The sequence below is a fragment of the Panthera tigris genome, chromosome B4, assembly GCF_018350195.1.
Source record: "Panthera tigris isolate Pti1 chromosome B4, P.tigris_Pti1_mat1.1, whole genome shotgun sequence".
Lineage (NCBI taxonomy): Eukaryota > Metazoa > Chordata > Mammalia > Carnivora > Felidae > Panthera > Panthera tigris.
In genome coordinates, this window is record NC_056666.1 from 113,618,280 (window position 1) to 113,630,784 (window position 12,505).

General features: G+C 41.6%; 1 long non-coding RNA gene across 1 annotated transcript in view; it reads right to left on the reverse strand.

The window, feature by feature from the left end:
- Nucleotides 1-12,505, reverse strand: part of LOC122240423 — a 67,531-nt gene that overhangs the window by 18,962 nt on the left and 36,064 nt on the right. The window lies entirely within an intron of this gene.

A 12,505-nucleotide genomic window follows, 5' to 3' on the forward strand; every position in this document is an offset into this window, starting at 1 on the left:
TGTCTTTTTTTAACTCAGTATTATGTTTTGGGGTCCAGACTTTTTGTTAATATATGCAGAACTCTTAGTGCCAGTAAACATGTGAGTATTAACCATTATTTTCATAATTATTAATATGAGGCTTTATATCATTCCTTGTAATCACTTTATAGTAATGAACACTTTATTATACTACATTTTATTTATTCATTCTTCTATTGGCGAATATTTAGGTTATTTCCAATTTTCTGCAATTATAAACAAACAATACCCCATAGAATATCCTTAAGCAAGTCATGTTCATGTGTTCAAGAGTTTGTACTTACTTAAAATGGGTTGTAAAGAGAATGTATTTTAAGTTTTGTTAGCTATTGTCAAAGTGCTCCCCAAAATGTCTGTAACCGTTGGTTTTCATAATCAATGTATGAGAATCCCTACTTTTCTAGATCTTTGCCAAACACTGTGTCAGATTTTTCAATCTGTTCACTAATTTTTTTAATTCCTGTTCACTAATAAGTGAGACGGAACTTTTTTTCCCTACATTTATCGACCATTTAGACCCTTAACCTTTTCCAGGGTCACAGAACTCCTTGAGAATCTCCCTTAGAAAAACACACCTGTGGGGCACCTGGGTGGCTCAGTTGGTTGAGTGGCTGACTTCAGCTCAGGTCATGATCTCATGGTTGTGAGTTCGAGCCCCGCATCAGGCTCTGTGCTGACAGCTCAGAGCCAGGTGCCTGTTTTGGATTCTGTGTCTCCCTCTCTCTCTGCCCCTCCTCCACTCATGCTTTGTCTCACTGTCTCTGAAAAATGAATAAACTTAAAAAAAATTTTTTTTAAAGAAAAAGAAAAACACACCTGTGCACCTGCACCATACTTTGTATACATATTGAGGGGCTTCATAAAGCCCTTAAAGACCATCCATGAACTCCTCAGAGCAGAGACTCTCCAACTGTTAATGGATATAAGAACCATCTGGGAAGTTTGTTGAAAAGAAGATTCCCATGACCCATCTTCAGGGATCCTGACTCAGGGTGTCTGGGTAGAGCCCGAAGGGTAGTTGCAGGTGATAATTATAAGAAAGACAGCTTTAAGGGTTCCTGGACTCCAAGTAAGAAATCCTGTTTCCGCTTTCCAAAATTTTCCTTTTCCCATAGCTATGAAACAAAGGATAAAGTCACTAAGCTTAATATTCAAACTCTAACTTGCCTTCACACTGACGTTGTTTCTACTTTTAAATCCAGAATTACTACTGCAGGCATACTTTGTGCCTTTCATCAAGTTGGCTAGGAGGGTTCGTGAAAGGATGAAGAAACAGGATTACATGTGATGCAAAGAAAGACACAAGGAAGGGGAAAAAATTAGGAAATTCTAAGCTATGCCAAAAATGCTACATAAAAAGCATCTCCCTACTAAATATGAACAGCTTGTGTTTGGAATGGCTTGTGTACTAATTTTAATACATGAGCAAGCTCATTTTTTCTCTGTTAGATACTTTCTTTTAAATTTATTCTTGTTGCTGTTGTTGTTGTTGTTGTTGTTAGATACTTTAAAGATCCTCTTGTGAAAAGAAGGAAATAAATTGTTTCCTCCAAGATCTAAATTCACATATGTGACTATTGTAAGAGGAAGAAAATTGATCTCCTCAACTGCAAACAAGACATATTCTGTTTAAAAACCTAGTACTTAGGAAGCCATGAACCAAAGAGCTTGCAGTGCATTTTCAGAGCAGTTAAGCATCTTTTTGGTATGAAGATGATTTTACATTGATACATTTCTCCCCTTTCTTTTTCAGGCCAGCAGTTTTCAATAGAGAGTTAATCCTTGTTTTTAACTAAGTCACACGCAAATGCATTCCTCACTGAGCTGTTCAAAGGCCAGCATCCTCTTGAACCTTCGGTGTAATTCGGTTTGGCAAATGATTCCAGGAACAAGAATTAGGATCCGGTTCTAGGACTTTAGAATGACTCACTAGTTAACTTTGGTCTAGTAACAATAGAAAAATGACCGTTGCTCTATCTATGAAACTGGGACAGTGATGCCAGCTGCTTGTCTCACACAAAGGGATGAAGGAGGGCCAGGCTTCTGAGATAACAGGCATCATGTGGGTGGGAAAGAGGAGGGTGCCAAGAAAGAGCCAGAAGACCACAAAGGGGGCAACCTGACACAGAACTGAAGGAAAGCTATGAGTAGGGTGTTCTGTAAACAATGGGGAAGCTAAATGAAGTCAAATCCCATCCCTTGTCCTTCTGGAGACTAGCTTTCTACTTTCATTGGTAATTCATTGGGTTCAGAGTAAAAATGATGGCCCAGGCTTTCTGAAACTTTCTGAGCTCATTATCTTGTTCATTTGGCAATATATTACTTCTCATATTATATAGATTTTCCAGTCTAGACTGTATGCTTATTAAACATGATAATTGTGATTGATATGTAAGTGTACATATGTGTGTGCGTGTGTGTGTGTGCACGCACGCACATGCACACATTCAAAGTAAAATGCCTGGAACTCTCAATATAAATACTGTGTATGTTCAGTGAATGAATCTTACATACAGAGTAAAACAATACACACACACACACACACACACACACACACACACATCAGCATTTCCCTCCCAGGATTCAAGCCAGCAAAAAAAGAGCAATGGTGAGGGGGAGGTGTTGAGGAGACACTTCTACTTCCATATTCATTCCTGCCTGTATTATTTATGATCTAGATACAACTGCAGTTAATGGAGACTGAGTAGTCATGACTTAAACAAAATAGAATTATATTTCTCTCTAATATAATGTGGCTGCTCCACAGTGTCCAAACTCAAGTTCCTTCCACCTTTCTTAGGGTGTTATTCTCATCTGCATGGTCCAGGTAGCTCACCACAACATCCACATCCTGGCTCAGTTGGAAAAGAAAGGAGAGCACATCTTTCCTTGCAAGAACACATCTCTTCACAGCCCTTTGGCTAGAACTTAGTCACATGATCACATGCCTAGCTGCAAGGGAGCTTGGGAAATGTAGTCCATATTCTGGGTAGCCAAAAGTCCAACTAACAATCAGTGTCCTCTAACGAAAAAGAAGGGAGAAATGAATATTGAGACAATCAGCCATCTCTGTCACACTGTCCAGCATTAAAAAAAACAAAAGTAATAAAGATGTGGATTTTCCAAAGTTGCTAGAAAAAAAGCTCCAATGGACTCAGAAGTAGCCGGCACTTGCTGGTATCATGAGTGTACTAATCTACATACAGTCATTCCAGATGTTCATTCAGGGAAAAGATCATTCTCAGCTTTGCATATTTGCCTTTGAAAAGCCTGAACCTTCTTGTATTAATTTCTGCTACTTTCCAACTTCCTTTCCTATGTCAGCTTTGGGTTTTTATACTACAGATAAAATTTTATGGTTTTTGACCTCTAGGACAGTAAAAGCCCACTTTGATTACTGTGCATACAAGACTAGAAGTGAATGCATTTGTTGTGAAATCAGGGACCTGACTACATTCAACTTGAAAAATAAGAACAAAAAGCCAGTGAGCATGTTCAGAGTGGGGATGATCAGACAATCGACTAGTCACAAAAATTAAAGCAACCATATAATAGTTAAAATCTAAGGAGCTCCCCTCTTTTTGCTAGATGGGATGCTCCCTGATTCCTGGATTGCTTAATAAAAAAAATTAGATTTTCAAATAAAAAAAATGTTTAAAATCTATTGAAGACTTACTTTCTGCCAAGTGCTTTATCTGCATTATCTTATTTAGGATGCTAAAAGAAAAAAAAGAGTTGGGGAGGGTGGTACTACGACTATCTTCATTTTCAGCTGAGGAAACTGAGCTTGAGTGAGTAATTTGCCCATACCCAGCTACCAAGTGGCAGAACCTGGACTTGAACTCAAGAAGTTAACACTAGTATTGGTACCTTTAACCACTGGCTATATGCTGCCGTGCTGGTGGCATGGAGGACCGTGAGCATTGTCCCAGCAGCCTTCCTGCTGACAGTCACATGCATAGCTATTGACCCTGTCAATCACTCTATCTGCAAGCATGATGGTGGGAGACATAAACAAGAGAACAAAAATCCCAACCTTCAGGATTTAAAGTTGTCTTAGAAAATTAAAGCCTCAGGGCACCAGGGTGGCTCAATCGTTAAGCATCTGACTTTGGCTCAGGTCATGATCTCACAGTTTGTGAGTTCGAGTCCCACATCGGGTGAGCTTGAGCCCTGCACTGGGTGAGCTTGAGCCCAGCTTTGGGTGAGCTCAAGCCCTGCTTTGAGTAAACATGAGCTGGGCTTTGGGTGAGCCTGCTTTTCTCTCTCTCTCTCTCTCTCCTTTTCCTCTCTGCCCCTCACTAACTTGTGCCCTCTCTCTCTCAAAAAGAAGAAGAAGAGGAAGAAGAAGAAGAAGAAGGAGGAGGAGGAGGAGAAGGAGGAGGAGGAGGAGGAGGAGGAAAAGAAGAAGAAGAAAAGAAAATTAAAGTCTTTTTACAATGAAAAAATTTCAGAAAAACTTTAAATATATTAAAAATAGTTCTACAGGGGCACCTGGGTGGCTCAGTCCCTTAAGCAACCGACTTCGGCTAGGGTCATGATCTCGCAGTTCATGAGTTTGAGCCCCACATTGGGTTCTGTGCTGACAGCTCAGAGCCTGGAGCCTGCTTCAGATACTGTCTATCCCTCTCTCTCTGCTCCTCCCCTCTCACACACACTCTCTCTCTCTCTCTCTCTCTCTCTCAAATAAATTAACATTAAAAAATAGTTCTACATTTGATAATTTTCTTGTGATGATTAGCATTCATAAAATCTAAGCTATTCCAGATGACAGATCTACAAACTACTCTTTTGTAGCCTTTGTTACTATTGTAACTCACCACATATTAAGTCCACCTCATTGGTGGAGAGTGGACTCCAGGAAGACATGTCCCTGGCTTTATTCCCAAATGCAGAACAGAAAGTGTGTCCAATAATTATTTATTGAGTGAATCAATGTTTTCCTTCAATATAGCCCTTAAGCATTATTTGCAACCTATTAGAAATAGTTAATATAGGGGTGCCTAGGTGGCTCAGTCAATTAAGCAACCAACTCTTGATTTCGGCTGATGTCATGATCTCATGATTCATGGGTTCAAGCTCCACGTCTGGCTTTGTGCTGACAGCACAGAGCCTGCTTGGGATTCTTTCTCTCCCAATCTCTCTGCCCCTCCCCTGCTCACTCTCTCTCTCAAAAGTAAATAAACATTAAAAAAAGAAATAGTTAATATATTATAATTATATTATTAGATGTTGCTGTGCTTCAAAATTTGATACTAAGAACTTGCACTATAAAAAGTTTTGCTTAATCCATGTTAACTTATCACAGGAATTTAATATCCCACTGACTTGTGTGTGCCTGTGTTCCCTGTGGAATTTCATTTCTATTAATAAGTTTGTTTACTGGACTACTTTTTGTCCCCAACATTTTGTGTGGTTGGTTTTAAATTTGACACCAGTGGATAGGAAGGAGTCAAGTCATTAAGATCTCAAACTGCTTCAGAACATGGTAATTAAGCTCTAAGAAGAATGACCCCAGGACCCATCTGTCCTTAATAAATCCATTCTTGAAAGGAAATTATTTCTCCTAGTTCTATCAATTTCTCCCAGAAATTCCAGGTATAAATTCCTGAATTATTTTTACCCTGGAATTCTTATTCTTCATCATCTAGGCAGACAAGATTCCTACTAAATTTACACAGATGCTTAACGGGCCATATGCCTGCTGAAAACTGAAAGGACTTTACCTCCTAGGATCTTTTTAATGGTTGCCCCCTCAAATGCATGTTTGTTTTACTACTTCCTTTTCTGAACAAGCCTTCTCTCCACATCCATCTCCTACTCCAGATTTTCAGCTTCAGGACTGTAAAGAACAGAGGCTTTCCCAGGTGAGAATTGGCCAATGGCTCAAATCTATGATGTGAGCCCTTAGTCCCTGAAAGGATAAAAGCCCCAGTGTCTGTGAGGTTGGATAGAGGGCTCCTCAATGAACATTCCCGGGAAGTAACTATGCAGATGGGCTAGCTGGTTTTCTCCCACAAACTTTTCTCCCCCAACTTTTTATTTTGAAAATTGTCAAACCTTTAGAAAAGTTGAAGGAACAGTTCATGGATACCTATGAACCTTTCATATAGGTTAAATAGTTAGTATTTTCCATGTTCCAAAGAATATTTTCTTTCTCTTTATACATCTACCTATGGATATAGATGTACACATTTACATCCTATTTGGTGGAACCATTTGAAATTGCAGAAATTGGGCGCCTGAGTGGCTCAGTCAGTTGAGCATCCGACCTCAGCTCAGGTCGTGATCCTACAATTTGTGGGTTCAAGCTCTGCACTGGGCTCCATGCTGATGTGTCCTCTCCTCTCTCTCTGCCCCTCCCTGTTTGCGCTGTCTCTCTAAAATTAATAAACACTAAATAATTTTTAAGAAATTGCAGAAACTATAATATTTTACCCCTAAATATTTACATGTGTATTACCTGAAAAAAACAAGTATGTTCTCCTACATAGCCACACTACCATTGTCATACCCAAGAAACTTATCATAAAGTGAATAATATTTTATAATATATAGTCCATAGTCAAATTTCTCCAGTTGTCCCATAATATGTTTTATAGTTGGGTTTCTTTCTTTCTTTCCTTTTCTTGTCTTTCTTTTTCTTTCCTTTCTTTTCTTTATTTCTCTTTCTTTCTTTTTCTTTTCTTTTCTTTTCTATCCTTCCTTCTTTCTTCCTTTCTTTCCTCTTTCTTTTTCTTTTTTTTCTTTCCTTTCTTTTTCTTTCCTTTTCTTTCTTTTTCTTTTTTTCCTTCTTTCTTCCTTCTTTCCTTTCCTTTTTCTTTTTTCTTTTCTTTCTTTCTTTCTTTCTTTCTTTCTTTCTTTCTTTCTTTCCTTATTCCTTTCCTTCTCTCTTTCAGGTGGAGGGCTCTCTATACTTATTCAAGGTGCAGGCATTGCATCTGGTTATATATTTATTAGTCTCTTTTAATCTAACTTTACATACTTCCAATCCTGACCTTTTAGTTTCACTTTGTTTTTCAAGTTTTTTGCAGAGTCCAGGGTAGTTAGATGTTTTGTAGAATGTGCCATATTCTGAATTAATCTGATTGTTTCCTTGTGATTCAATTCCACTTAAGCAATTTTGACAAGAATAATACTTTGTGATGCTATTCCCATGAACTTTGAACAAACTCCAGAACAAGGATTTTATCAAGGCCTGAGTGATCAGATTCAAAAGAGTAAGAAAAAAAAAAAAGAGATTTAATATATACTGCTTTTAGCAGAAGGGTGAGATGTCCAAAGAAAAATGAAAGAACGGGTATCCAAGATTCATGTCCAAGATTATTATTAACTTCTATATATTTGAAAGGAGCCCTTGTCATGTCAAATCTAACAACCTTTGTGAAATAATCAGAATTGAGATTTGTGCAGGGTCAACCTCTGCCCTAGCAAAGTGGGTAATTACTAATTTGGTGCAATTTCAGGAATGCAGGAGGCCACTCTGTCCCACTCAGCTACACTGCCTCTATTGTGTGAGTAATGATTACCATCTACTATTATTAATCATCAAAGCTCTTTAATGAATAGCTACTAAATGTCAGGCCTTATGCTTAGTGTTTTATTGATCTGTATCTTACAACAACCCAATGGCAGACATTATTATTCCCATGATATAGATGGGAAACTGAGGCCTAGAGATGCAACTTCATCAAAGGTCCAAGCAGCATACTTGAGATGTTAATCAAAATCTTCCTCACAAACTCAAGTTCCATAATTCTGTGTCTTACCTGGTACTCTTCTATTCACCAGTCTCACCTCATTCACCAAATAGCTTTGTCTTCTTTCTCTAGATCATACACTGCACTGAGCATCCAATAATAGCATTTTATGCCAATAGGTCCTCCTAGAAATTAAACTATTTTTTTTTAATTTTTAAAATTTTATTTGAGAGAGAGAGCATGTCAACAGGGGAAAGGGATGGAGGGAGAGAGAGAGAATCTTAAGTAGGCTCTGTGCTCCATGCTCGGCTCCCCTCCCATGACCCTGGGATCATGACTTGAGCTGAAATCAAGAGTCAGAGGCTCAGCCGACTGAGCCACCCAGGTGCCCCTGGAAATTAAACTATTATCATTTGTGCCATGACTACTTTGTGCTAGGCTTCTTGCTGAAGGCTCCTCACATGTTTCCTCTCCCCAAGAACCACATAAAGAAGGTATATTTTAAGACTGTCCCACGGTCACCAAGCATGTAAACGGTAGAGTGGAGACCTAACGCATATCTGACTACAGGCCAGAGCTCCCAAACAAGGCATTTTTCTGCCTGGCTATAGGAATAACCTGGCAACCCTGAAAACACAATGGCACACAGACTTGCAGGTAGTAGGAAAGGCCAAAACGCTGAATCGTCGAACTCTAAACTCCTCTACCCCCATGCTGCAACCCCAAAGGAATGTCCCCAGGACATTCCCTGAAATGGGCCACTGGCTCCTGTGAGCAAATCACTACACAAGACTCCTCCCCTACAGAAAAAAGGTTGGTCCTCCTGTATTTGGCAAGGAATAGGAGCCAAAATACCACTAATGGGAAGAACACACACACACACACACACATACACACACACACACACTCTCACTCTCTCTCGCTCTCTCTCTCTCTCCCTCTCTCTATCTCTGTCTCTCATCTCTATTTGTAATTCCTCCTACACAAATTCTTTGAGATGATTGGGTCTAATAAAAGAAAATATTTCCCTGCAGCTATAGAGAGCAAATGTCCCAAACTAAAACTCAGAATACAGTCTGACTACGATTGCTATACCTATAACAAGGATCTCCCAAGAAACAAACAAACAAATAAACAAAAAATCAGCCAAATGCATCCAACCTATTCTCCAGCCCTTTTATTGGGCAGGAAGTCCAGAAGACCAGGTTGGAGTTATCTCCTGGGGTGCCTGCCTTACTATGTCCTCATCTTTTGACAGCTGTGCCTCATCCATGACCAACCTACCTACCATAGCTGATGGGACCAGTTGTCCCTGTTAGGGAACATTCCCAGAGACTAGAATTCAGGAACTCCTGTGCCTTCCCTTGAGGTTCTAGAACTGATAAGAAATGAAAAGTCAACCTTGGCAGGGAAGAGTGGGAACAAGAAAGCAGGCTCACTGAAAGAGACTGGCACCACCCAAAAGGACTTGTCCCAGCCACAACTCTCAATTTGCCCTTAACACTGCCAAGTGATCCTACCACACATCCCTGGCCTATTTGCCTCTCCATTCCCAAAATGCACATTCTCCCCTCTTCAAACATTAGTCCTCCCACGCCCGCCTACTTCTCATTTGAGCCCTTAAATACATTCCCTATGATGGTCTCACAGACTTCACTTTCACAATTATGCTGCCCCCACACACTTATTCCCATGAACCTACAGTAATTATTGCCCTTCTTTAAAAAATGAAAATCCTTCCCCTTCCACAATCCTTTTCCATCCACCACGTCGGTTCCCCTTCAAAGCAAAGGATGTCTCTATTTACTGTCTACACTTTTGAAAAATTTTTAATCTTCTATTCTCTTTTCAGTCCATTGTAGTCATGTTTCCTTCTCAATCATCCCATGAAAGCTGAGAAAGGTCTCAACAGGTTTACTAATGAGTGACCTCTGATTTTGCCAAATCTAAGGATCACCCTCCTAGTTTTCTCTTGAGCTGTCTGCAGCATTCAACAAAGATGAGCGTTACCTCCTTTGCAAGATTTACATGGCCCTCCTTTCTCCTAGCTTTCCTTCTACTTTGCTGCCTCTGTTTCCATCTGCTTTACTGAATCTACCTTCTTTTGTTCTGCAAATGTCAAGGAAAGGAGAGTGAGGCAGGAAAGGAAGGAAAGCAAATACAATGGTACATTACAGAGCTGGCTTCTGCTTGGGATCAAGCATGAATGATTGCTCTAACTTCCTGAACCATCTTCCAAGAGGCCACATGACTGAATGCATCTCAGGACTGGCTCCAAAGAGAGAAAGAGGGAATAATTTATCCACTGGCTCCCATTCCCCCTTGACCAAAGCTTGACTTCATGAGGCGTTAATTCTTCCTCACTTCCCAGTTGCTTTTATACAGGCACTAAGCAGGTTGGCTTCAATAGGGAATCCCCTGGGAAACAGGGCTTTTACTTTGTCAGGTGGCACCTACAAAAAGCCAGTGGGAGCCCACACAGAACCAGCAACAGAGATAGAACAAATAAGCAAAGGCTCTTGGGTCAGGTGAGTCTGAGAGTGGCTGAAGTAGCTCATAAGACTGTCTTATACAATATGTCCGTCCTTTTGGCGTGATTCCACACTTGCCCACTGGACATTTCCATGTGAATGTCTAATGTTAAGCTTTACATGCTCAAAAGAGAACTTTTCCTCCCTCCCCACTCAAACATGCTCCTCCTATGCCTTCATTTTTTTGGCCAATAGCATCTTAATCCAACCAGTCGCTAAGCTAAAAATCAAAGAGTTACCATTGGATCTTCTCATTTCCTCACCACCCCCCTACCAGTAGGTCCTGTTGGCTCTAACTACAAAATGTATCCCCAATCCACTCACTTCTCTGTGTCCACACTACAGCCAACCTGCCACAGCCAGAGTGGGCCTTTTTTTTTTCTTTTTTACATTTCATTATTTAAAAAAAAAAAAAAAAACTTCAAACATATACAAAAGTAGAAATAATAGTAAATCAAACCCCAATTCAACAAGCATCCAATCATGGCCAATCCTGTTTCATCTCTAATTTTTTTTTATGTTTGTTTATTTATTTTTGAAAGAGAAAGAGCAGGGAAAGGGCAGAGAGAGAGGGAGAGAGAGAATCCCAAGCAGGCTTCATGCTGCCAGGGCAGTCCAATGTGGGGTTTGAACTGACAACTAACTGCAAGATCATGACCTGAGCTGAAATGAAAAGCCAGCAGCTTAACCAACTGAGCCACCCAGGCACCCCTATCTCTAATTTTAAGGAAAATCTCAGATGTCATATCATTTGATATACAATGATATGGTTTTACATAAGTTTGCATCTCTTCAAAATAGGAACCTTAAAAGAAATAACTACAGGGGCACCTGGGTGGCTCAGTTGGTTAAGCAACCGACTTCAGTTCAGGTCATGATCTCATGGTTCGTGAGTTCGAGACCCACATGGGGCTCTATGCTGTCAGCTTCAAATCCTCTGTCTCCCTCTCTCTCTCTGCTCCTCCCCCACTTGTGTGTGTGTGTGTGTGTGTGTGTGTGTGTGTGTGTGTGTGTTCTCTCTCAAAAATAAACATTCTTAAAATATCTTTTAAAAAAAATAAAGAGGGTCGGAGGGAAGATGGCGGCATAGCAGGATGCTGGGCTCACCACGCGTCCTGCTGATCACTTAGATTCCACCTACACCTGCCTAAAGAACCCAGAAAACCGCCAGAGGATTAGCAGAACGGAGTCTCCGGAGCCAAGCGCAGACGAGAGGCCCACGGAAGAGGGTAGGAAGGGCGGCGAGGCGGTGTGCGCTCCACGGACTGGCAGGAGGGAGCCGGGGCAGAGGGGCGGCTCGCCGGCCAAGCAGAGCCCCCGAGTCTGGCTGGCAAAAGCAGAGGGGCCGGACGGACTGTGTTCCCACAGCAAGCGCGACTTAGTGTCTGGGAGGTCATAAGTTAACAGCTCTGCTCAGAAAGCGGGAAGGGCTGGAGGACAAAGGGAGGGAGAGCTGCTGAGCCCCCGGACGACAGAGCTCAGCTTGGCAGGGAACAAAGGCACTCGCCAGAGCCATCTCCCCCGCCCATCCCCCAGCCAAAATCCCAAAGGGAACCAGTTCCTGCCAGGGAACTTGCTCGCTCCACGCAAACACCCAACTCTGCTTCTGCGGAGCCAAACCTCCGGCAGCGGATCTGACTCCCTCCCGCTGCCACAGGGCCCCTCCTGAAGTGGATCACCTAAGGAGAAGCGAGCTAAGCCTGCCCCCGTGCACCTTGCCTACCCACCCCAGCTAATACGCCAGATCCCCAGCACCACAAGCCTGGCAGTGTGCAAGTAGCCCAGACGGGCCACGCCACCCCACAGTGAATCCGCCCCTAGGAGAGGGGAAGAGAAGGCACACACCAGTCTGACTGTGGCCCCAGCGGTGGGCTGGGGGCAGACATCAGGTCGGACTGCGGCCCCGCCCACCAACTCCAGTTATACACCACAGCACAGGGAAAGTGCCCTGCAGGTCCTCACCACTCCAGGGACTATCCAAAATGACCAAACGGAAGAATTCCCCTCAGAAAATCTCCAGGAAATAACAACAGCTAATGAACTGATCAAAAAGGATTTAAATAATATAACAGAAAGTGAATTTAGAATAATAGTCATAAAATTAATCGCTGGGCTTGAAAACAGTATACAGGACAGCAGAGAATCTCTTGCCACAGAGATCAAGGGACTAAGGAACAGTCACGAGGAGCTGAAAAGCGCTTTAAACGAAATGCAAAACAAAATGGAAACCACGACAGCTCGGATTGAAGAGGC